This window comes from Amblyomma mixtum, chromosome 6 (assembly GCF_055824585.1).
Source record: "Amblyomma mixtum isolate Tamu chromosome 6, ASM5582458v1, whole genome shotgun sequence".
Taxonomy (NCBI): Eukaryota; Metazoa; Arthropoda; class Arachnida; order Ixodida; family Ixodidae; genus Amblyomma; species Amblyomma mixtum.
Window position 1 is genome coordinate 88,336,423 of NC_143017.1, and position 10,364 is coordinate 88,346,786.

Here is a 10,364-nt window from a genome sequence, read left to right on the forward strand (position 1 = left end):
GCAAGAGCCTCTCTCGTGTTTTTTTCCTAGCATAATGAACACAACACACTGAATACAAGAAGACGATCATAACTGCGAGCAAAGTGTTGTTCAGTGGTAAGCGCAATTAACAGGCTTACCGGTAAAAAATACCAAAGAGGAGTAACAGCCGAATGGTGAACCTATACGCGCAAGAAACAAACTGAAGTTTTGCCAATGTGGACAGTACAGGTAACATGCCCAACATTCTCGGAAGAAATTTCGAAAATTGTAAGACAGTTGTGGAAATATTTAAGGCAATGGACCTTTATTCTGATATGCGGCAAAAACTTTATTTTAAAGTGTTTCAATCGATCGCAACGAACAGTTAACCCTGCCATAGGAAACCAGTGGGGAACGTTCTTGACGATAGCAAAAACGTTAATAGAAGAGAAATACAAGACTGCCTTCGGGTGATCTGCGGATATATTGATTATTATTGTGAAATCTTCGATTATATGAAGAAATTGCGTTCATAAACTGTTTCCCGCTCAAAAATGCTTTTGTCCAGAATTGTTGGGTATGTTTTAGCATTTTGTCTGAATGCGGTATCAACTACGTCAATTCGCTCGGAGTAACTGCTTTGTTTGGTGTCCACATAAAAAAAAAAAAGAATCGTGCGGGTTTTGAGGAAGCAGGAGCAGTAGTGGAGCTAGTTATTGATCGTTTTTTTTTTCATTGGTACTTCTACATACGTCGCACTGCAGAAATCCTCTTTACTTTTATTTAGAGCGTCGATATATAAAAATACTAATTTTAAAAGACTGCTGTATTTTTATTCATGCCGGCACTACCCGCACGAGGACTGCGAGGATACAGACAGTCTGATTGAAGGTGCACGACCGAAGGAACGTTAAGATCGTGGTAAAAGTTAAAGATTTTAATCAGATGGGGCAAGCAAGCGCCTATTAGAGCAGACAACCAAACGACCACTCCTTTATTTTTGCTCCTTTTCCATCAAATTCCTTCCTCCGACCTGTTTGCGTGCTGACTGCGTCTTCGCCAAACAACTTTCAGGACGATCCGCACTAAAAATAAATGCCTGCTTCAACATTTCCTGCACCTGAGCGCGACGAGCTGCTCAGAGCGCGCCCGCTCGAAAAATTTCCTAGAAGGAGCAGCGGCGCGGAGCCATGCCTGGCCGCGCGCCGAAACGTCCCGGTGGCCTCGCCTCCCGTTGCGCGAAGGGGCCGAGCTGCTCGCATTATCCGAAGACGCGCCGCTTTTTCCCGCACAATTTACGTCAGCCAAGTGCCGAATCATCGGCGCCGATAGGTCAGAGTACCGCGTCATCATCGAGCACGAGTGTTTGGCGATGAAAGTGCGCTTTTCGAAAGCCACGCCGCGACTAGCGCGCAGCGATCGTCCGAGAGAGCGACCGTTACCGGCGAGCCGACAGACATCGACGAAAGCGTCGGGAAGCCGCCATGTTGGGAGCGCCGGCGCCGGCGTCCGCTCCCTGTCTACGGTGGGACGCTCATCGCTCCGTCGCCGAACGAAGGACGCTTGGGAGTCTCTTCAACGGTAAGTGCGGCATGTCGATATCTGCGGACGTCGTGCGAGTCATTCGCACGGGTGTGACAAAATGCGGTGTTTCGCATCGGTGCTCTCGCTTTTTCCGTTTGCAACGCGTAATGGGCTGAGCCGGGACGCGGAACAATAATACGGCTTGCACACTACGCTGAAGCCAGGTTATCACGCTGCTTGTTTTTGACACTTCCGCTTTTGTGGCTTCGGGCTTCTGCACTGACTTTTAGTGAGACGGGGATTATCGATGCTTCCTTTATTGCTTGCATAAAATTATACGTCGCTGAACGTTCACAGTAAGCGGTCATAAGTCATTATAACTGGAGTGACGGTCGTACAAAGTCAGTAATAGCCTGAAGATGCTACATGGATGCTGATGATAGACTGGAGATGACGCGGGTTTATATGCTTAAGATAAATTGTCTGCTTGTTATTGTTGGTAAAGCATCGCACCGGGCAGGTCATATTTTAATTGTGCATGAGCGACAGACCAAAATAACTACATTTATGACAACCGAGCTTCGCAATGATAGGGAATACTTTAATACCTTATAATTTGACCAGAATGCTTTTTTTTCGCTAGCAACCTTTCTTTCTTTTCCTTTGATATATAGAGCTGTATAATAATTGCATATGTAAGTGGATATCAGACTCGAAAAGATTTATGGGGAAGTGTGGAATGAAAATAGATTGCTAGAATGCATTAAGCTGTCAGCTCTCCATTGATGTTCTTTACATCTATGCTGATCTTTCTTTTAAATAGTTTGGGGTATTACATCAACGATGTTCTTTTGCACCTGCAGCAACATTTCATGCGGCACAAACGAGGTGGGCCTCGCAGCATTACAAGGAATTTTTCCTAACGCTTGTAAAGTGCATTTGCTATCAACAATCATGATTTATGCTTTTCAAGAAGTTCTAGAATTAGCACCGAAGCAGTGAATCAAGTTTACGCGGTTTTTTGAAGAACTTTGGTTACAACAAGCGCCGAAAGTATCTTTATTTGTGAATCGTAAGCTTTCTCATGATGCAGTTTGTTTCCACGAGCGTGCTATATTGAGACGCCGAATTCTTAGGTTTTGCAGTACATTTACAGGGTTGTGTTTCGAGTCGATACAAGTATATGCATGCAGTGAATTAACGACAGCAATGCGCGTACTAAGAGAAGCGCAGATCGTTCGAATCAACTCGTTTTCTTTTCAGTGTTGTCGCTGTTACGCGCACGTGTAAAGAAAAATACTTTAGCTTCTACGTGCGTCGTTCACTGTAATCGCTTTGCACTGCTGGGCAAGCGTTTCGGATCAATGCGACCGATTATAAGAACTGTACCGGCAGCTGCGCAGTGTGTCAGTTATGATTTTCGCCAGTGTTTACTCTTCATGATGTCGGTTGCAACGGACCCACAGTCTTATAAAAAATACCGTAGTACTTACTAACTTTGGGGTAGTAACTGATTGTCACATATATTATCACCCTCTTAGTAACTGCCGTTAGAAACAAGAATGTTAGTAACACTTACTAACCCATTGAGTTAATAACGGCTGCCACCCGTAGTTAGTAACGGGAAGCTAGCAGTATTTGCTAAGAAAATGGATAGAAACTCGCATATGTTGCGAGATTCTTCGTACGGTGTGCTGGTGTGGCTTGTAAAACTTATGCATACTGGAAAAATAAAAAGAGCTTCACAATCAGTTTGACTAATTCCCGAAACCAGACAGAGCTATCAGAGCGTGCTGGCCGTAAATCACACACTTAGGTTTAGGCTTGTCGCGCATTACATGTACAGATTATGCGAGGTGATGGCATCAACAACCCTGCCGTGCGAACACAAAGGTTCGAATGGTAAATCTTTCTCAGTCGTATATACTCCGTAAATCTGGCTCGCATTTACGGGCTAGTGGTTCTTAAGGGTTCAGCTAAGATACCAGCATTAATTATGAAGTTGAGATTGTAGAAACAGCTTAATCTACCTAACCATACGCCCGTGCACAAATGTTTAAATACAAAACCAATTCGTTGGCTCGACAGTGTGTGTGAGTTTTATTCTTTGACTTTATTTTAGAGTTAAAAGAACGATTGCTAAATAGGTAGTAACCTGCGACCGTATTTAGTAAAAAGGTAGCAAGGGATATTTTTACTAGCTATACCTTGAAGAATGTAGTAAATAGCTGATAAAAAGTAGTAAAATGAAGTCGGAGTTAGTAACTGCTGCACTTGCTACCTTTTACTGCCGTTTTACTAACTTTTTTCCAAGAGTGCACGATAAAAATCTCGATTAACCGCGCTAACGATAGCCCTGTCAAAGTTCTTAAAAACTTACACTTCCTGAGTTTATAGCAAACCAAACGCGCTTGGTCTTGTAGGAACCCGTTTTTCGGTTATTAGCAGGTGCTGCTAAATATTTCCTATATATATACTTGCGGAGTTCGTGAGCGCGCAGTTTACATTATGCACGAGTTCAGTGCCCTTTTTTAGCATAAGCGTGTACTATCGTATATCACAAAAATTTCCATTGCTTTGTCTTTTTCAGCAAATGTTACAGCTGCTCATGATTTTTAATCCTTATTGTTTTATTTCATTTCGAAAACAAAATATTTCATCGTGTTTTATCGCGTTATTTCGGCGGGAAAGCGCTCAGTCGCGTGAGTCCACAATGACATTCATTGTCAGAATGGAATCGCTGTGCTTGATATGTGTGCGGCCTTATACTGTCATGGGAACCGAATTAACTCATTATTACATAAATATTTCTAGGGATGCAACACTGTCGCAGTGGAAGGGGTGCAAGTCGTTGTGCCAGCTATAACCATTTCGCAGCATACACAAGTACACTGACCTAACAGCTCCCCAACAGCTGTCCGTGCGTGCGTGTTCCCATCATCACCCAACCTGTATTTACAGAATATGAGTACGTACATTTTGAACTTCTAATGAGGCCCAATTTTTGGCTGCTTGGCCCCAGTTTTCTTTCCAGAGAAAACTTCAGGCTGCTTCTTGGATGGAAAACTTTGTCTTATAAAAACGGCTCTTTGCGCCCCTAGTTCATTTTTTTGTTATGCCTTTCGCGGCATGGTGTAGTAATTTTTACCCGTAGGTGTAGAATATGTTCAGTGATGCATGACGCCAGTTCCCAGGTATCTCATTCTCATCAGATCCGAACCAAATATCTTCCTTAATCACAACCCAGACAAGTTTTAACATGCACCTGTTAGGGTCGCAACGCCTTTAGCACCGTCCACGCAAAACTGTTCGGTTTTTTATGTTAGCTATTTGACTTGTGCTATTTGAGTACGATTTCAGCACATAATCCAGACACTTTTTCAGCTAATCAGCACAAAGACCAGAATTTTTTAAACGTTCAGCAACAACGAAATGATTCTTGTTTCGTGCCGTATTTCCTTGAAATTAGCCATTGTTGTTAGAAAGGTAAATAAGGCTCTAAGACCAATTTCATAATGTGTTACGTCATTATTCATGGAGTTTTTACTGTTTCGCACATTCAGCTTTCGTGGTAGGCACTTGTGTTCTTTGTGTAAGTAGTATGTTACCGGCCTCGTCGTGTGGGGAATATTTCTATTCGTTAATGACTCCAGATCACTGTTTCTGAATAAATTCATTCATTAATTAATTCCGGATTAAATGAACATGTGATTTATTCCGGACCATGTAATTAAAACTATCAAGTAACATTCACTTCTGCGACGCAGAAGCCAGAAAAAGGAAAAGAAATGGCGCAGTTTGTAAAAACGAAACCGAAATTGCCTGTTTGTGAATTTTGTGGTCTGGGAGCATTACTACGCGTTAGAAATTGCGGCGTGAAAGGTCACGCCGTATTTTACCGTGTAAAATGATGTGAACTTATTCATACTCGCTAAGAACAGCGCATAATATATTAAGATTTTTGTCTAGGTCGGCAACCTCACTTGCCACCGATATTATGACCACTGCCCTATTAGATGCAAGATCTAAGCTGTAAAGGTAACTTGTAAGATCATTAAATCGCGCAGCCTACACAGTCATGCGCCTGTACCATGGTAAGCGTGGCAAATTCCCGTAAAGAGGACTGCGACGACACTGTTCTTATTATACCGGGCGGTGCCGAGTGACAATATTGGCCTATTCCGGCGCCATGGTAGCAGGGCGGGGAGGGCAACGCTTATGCAGCCGTGTAGAGATAGTATGAGCGTAAAAAGTCCGCTGAGATTCGGGCCACACAGAAGAGGGCCGAGATTTCGGGTGCACGAAAGAGTCGTCGTTGGGGTCGTAAACGTCGCCCTGCTCGCGCCTCTACACACAACACGGCGTCAGCTCAGCTCTCCAGTTCAACGCCGGCGGCTCTCCCCTCTACGTCGTAAAAGTTTAGGACGTCGTTGTGGCCTGGCGCTAAGTGCCTTGTTCACCCCGGTTCCTCCCCTTTCCCCCTTCGCTCACTGTGCGGCAGATATTCGCGATCGCTGCAGCCATTCACAGAGGCTTTTCGGCATTTGCTCAGCATTTGCAGCGTCGGTGCTGTGGAGGGATAGGTGTGAGCTTTTTTTGTAAATTGTTGATGTGCGTCAGGTGGCCTCTTTGACACACTTCTCGCACGCGCTTGTACGCTCAGCATGTCTCTTTATAGAACATTAGCAGTGAGTGGCTAAAATGAACCTTGAGTACTACTAAAACCGCGAACTTTGCTGCTAAGCCTGCGATGACGGACGTCTTGAAGAAACGGAACGGGAAAGCTAAAGAAAGATTAGAATAACTACAACGTTAACACGGATGTTGTTTACGTTTTTGGAAATCAAATAGAGATTGAAGTACTCTGTCCTGTTGAAGAAATTCGACTACTGCCTCCGTCATAACCTTGCTAAGTGTATTTTTTTATATCAACCAGTCATGTAGCATATGATTGCCAGTGATGTCCGACGTAGAGAATGCTGTTCTCTTTAGTGATCGCTATCATAATCAAACTCTTAGCAGTCCTCTAACGTAGTGCGTGGCCTACGCGGCTCTAGGGTTCGAGTGTAATAGGTATTGGTCAAATCTTTAGGGGAATCGCCCAAGGTGGAGTAGATTTGTAAAAGGGAGTGTTTAGTCATTGGCATCCACCTAAGCGCAGCAACATACGGCTACAAAGGAAAGTTATCCACAAAAACTTCCTAGCTGAAGAAAAATTCGTTATGGTTAAGGGTTCGCACCCGGGACCTGCGGTGGTCCCGAGTGCGAACCCCTAACCAGAACGAATTTTTCTCCAGCTAGGAAGTTTTTGTGGATAACTTTCCTTTGTAGCCGTATGTTGCTGTGCTTAGGTTTATTCCAGTGAGTAATTACTCCCTTATTGTAATATATATACGTTATCGAAACTGTAGTAGGGTCAGTCTGGAGCTTATTGGACCGCAGAGGCTGACCAGGACAAACTTATTAGTCTGTGCGCAGAAATATTTTTTTCGCTGCCTGGGGAAGAAAAGAAAAAATCAACAGAGCAATGACAAAAGTACCGGAGGACGACGTCGACTCAGGTGTTTGCCCCGACAAGCGTTGGCGTAGGAAAAGCACATTGACACACGCCACGTTCCTTCTGCCTTTACTGGCTTTGAGGAAACAATCAGATCGGCGGCTAGCTGCTTATACTTCTTCGGTGTTAACGTTCTCACTCGATATCACCGTCGCTTCCTTATCTCGGCTAGCGCCGCCCCTCGCATCCCAAGAAGGCGGACGGGCGGGATCAAGCGGCAATCTGGCTCGCATCCGCAGCTCTTCACGTCGAATTTTAACCCTTATCAATGCCGTATCGACAAGCCCATTCCTTCCCTTATGATGCGCGCTTAGGGCTCGGAAACAAAAATACAACCGAAAGTCACCCACTAGACTGGAATGAAATGTAGCTTTTGCATCGGTCGATCGATAAAGGAACCCGGGCGGCGTCCTTTTGCGCGGGAGCCGAACCGTCCTCGAGTTGGCACGTACCTAAACGCGCCGTCCAGGAGCGAGCGCCCACTGGCGACGCTTATCTCTTGCGTTCGCTTTGGAAACTGGCTCCTTCGCCCGGCAGCGCGCCGGAGGAGCGCAGCGAGGGACAAAAACGCGCGCCGGGGAAAGAAACAGAATATCGAGCCATGGATGACCTACGACCGGCGCACGCCGGTGCCACTTATCACTCGCCACCGCTCTTCGACCGAGCGAGCCAAACCGACGGAACTGCCGTCGCTGCTGCGGGGCTTCGACGCCTGTACACACACACACGCACATACACGCCGCGCGCCCAAAAGCTGAATATGTTTTTGATTGTTTGTTTTTGTTTTCCGGTTTCTCCGTCCGCCACAGACGCCGCCGCCAAGCTCGTCGACTCCACCTTTGCTGGGGGACGCAGCAGCAGCGCGGTTCTTCGACGCGCGCGCCATTTTTCTACCTCCTCGGGTTCGACCCTGTCGCTCGAGCGCGCGCAGTCGCGCCTGTTTCGCATTTCTGAGGCAACGCGGGGCTTCGCACCCTGCCTCTTGGATTCTTTCATTCCTTTCTCTCTTGACTGTCGTTTTCCCGCCTTCTTTTGTAATTTTAAAGTATCGAAGCCAAGAAAGAAAGGCAGAAATGAAGTATGACATAGAGCGAGGCGAAGGGCCCCCGGAAAACAACCAGCGGAATCTCTCTCTGTGTGTGCGTGCTCGCGCTCTCGCTCGCTCGTCCCGCCGCGTGCCTCTCGCAATATAAGGCTCGCAAGAATGCGGCCCGCGCAAGCGACCGGCCACCTCTTATCCTCAGAGGATGGCGCAGCGCGTCGCTGTTGGTACCACAACGGGGGTGCCTCGCCGCGCTTGTATATATATAAACATACACACAAACACACGTGTACTCGACAGCAGAGAACGCGCTTTCCTGCTGGCCTTCTGCTGCGTGCGGTGATTTTAGTGGCGGTCTTTCCTGCCTTCCTGCCGACCCCCTCCCTCTGTAGGAGCGTCCAGATATTATAAATGCCGATGTCAGGCCCCGAGTAATGGATGGCTTAGTCGCGCCAGTCTACACAGCGTCGCCGCTTCGCTGCTGGCTCGCTTCTATAGTTTCAAACGCACGCACGACGCCACCGAGATTGCGCGTGTGAATTTGCTCGCGTCCCATGCGGCGCTGATGATGCCGCGTTGTTTTCGCGAAGCTTGGTCGAGGCGATGTTCCTTTCTCGGCATTCCGGAGCGCACTGTTTTCTCTCTCTCTGTGTATGTGAGGAGTTTCGGTTCTTCCGCTGAGTCCGAGGAGCTGTGCATATACGCTGAGGGCTCTGCAGCTTCTATTAGTCTCTAGTCTCAAAGCGCGCAGCCTTGCATGTGCAATTAATTGTTAGGAAGCGTGGAGGCCAGAGTGGCACCTCGCTTTAACGATCCCTTTCCTTATGTTGAATGGGTTTCCCTATGCCTGACGGACGCGATACCACATCTACCCCCCACCTGCCGTCTATTAAGCTGTCAAATTTATTTATATTGTTTTCTTGGCGAAAGCGGAAGGTGATATGCAGCGAACTGCGTGAAGCGTCAGTTGTGGCTTGGTAAACTTTGTTTCGCATTGTACGGCTAAGTAGAAGTGATCCTTCATCAGAAGGAAGGTAATTTGAATGAGAAGCGCTTAAGTTTGTAGAAACCCTGACACTTTGCTCCGTGCTTCTTACCGCGCATTTGGAACACGAGAGGTGTTGGCGCTAAGGGCTTGTTCTCAACGTATATGGACCGCTTGGAGAAGCGTCGGATACCCTGCAGAATGGGGGACAGTTTGACGGCACTAAGGCACCGGTCTCATATGCTCGTAAGTTAACGGCTCGAAATCCTTCACATCGTCCAGCCGGGCCCGGAACATAATAATAACGAATCCCGCGTTTGGATCAAGTTAATGTTACAAGCGCGTCGAAATACGAATTTCTCTGCGTAAGTTATACAAAGAACCTTAAGAGTCGCCTAAATCAACTCGATGCTCTCGCTAATAAGATCACAGTTCACAATTTATCCGAGGCTCGATTGGTTTCCTTTCTGTCTTGCCGTTCCGACGGGGCAACCCTCGCGCATGTCCGAGTCCCCTCACAGGGCTCTTCTTGTATTTCGCCCGAGACACTTCAGTCTGCGGCCTCAGCCCCCATCCCCGAGTCTCGCGGCCCAAGTTGATGGCGCCTTAGCGGGAGCACGAAGGCAGTCCTCCCGATTAATAGGAATTGCCTCGGCGACTGAATACAAAGGCGGCGCTTCGAAATTGGATGGCTCGAATGATCGGCACTGATTGTGGTTCTGCATTAGCTTGATTGCGTCGTCCGTCGCCTCTCCCCGCCTTGCGCTGCGCGAGTGCGTGCTGGGAGAGTGGATAGGAGTATTGCTCCAAGTGGGTGCCTGCCCACGTGACTTATGCGCAGATCGAGTACGGACCTCTCCAATCCGACTTGGCTTGTCTTCTGTCTCGCACCGGCGGTTGTTTTTTTTGGCTCATTCGGCGTACACTCCAGCACCCCCCTCACCCACCCTAGAACAAGTGTGACTTGGCCGGAGAATGTTTCTGCCTTTATTTCGGGTGTGAAAACACGTGGCTCGCTCTGCATTATCAGGCGCAAGATAGAAATAGCTATTCGACTCTTAGAAACAGAAGGGCTTCATGCCTTTTTCGGCTGTGAAGCTTTGCTAACGCACAACTTTTACTTCATATACGTGATGATAGTTTAACACATTACGGATAGCAGAGACTGGTTTTCATCATTGCTGCTTTGCTCGATAGTTCAGGGTCAATTAATTCGCGTCACATCATTTGTTCACCACATCAGCGGTCAGACGTTTGGAATAATCAGAGCGTATAAAAAAATTAGGTTGAAGTGA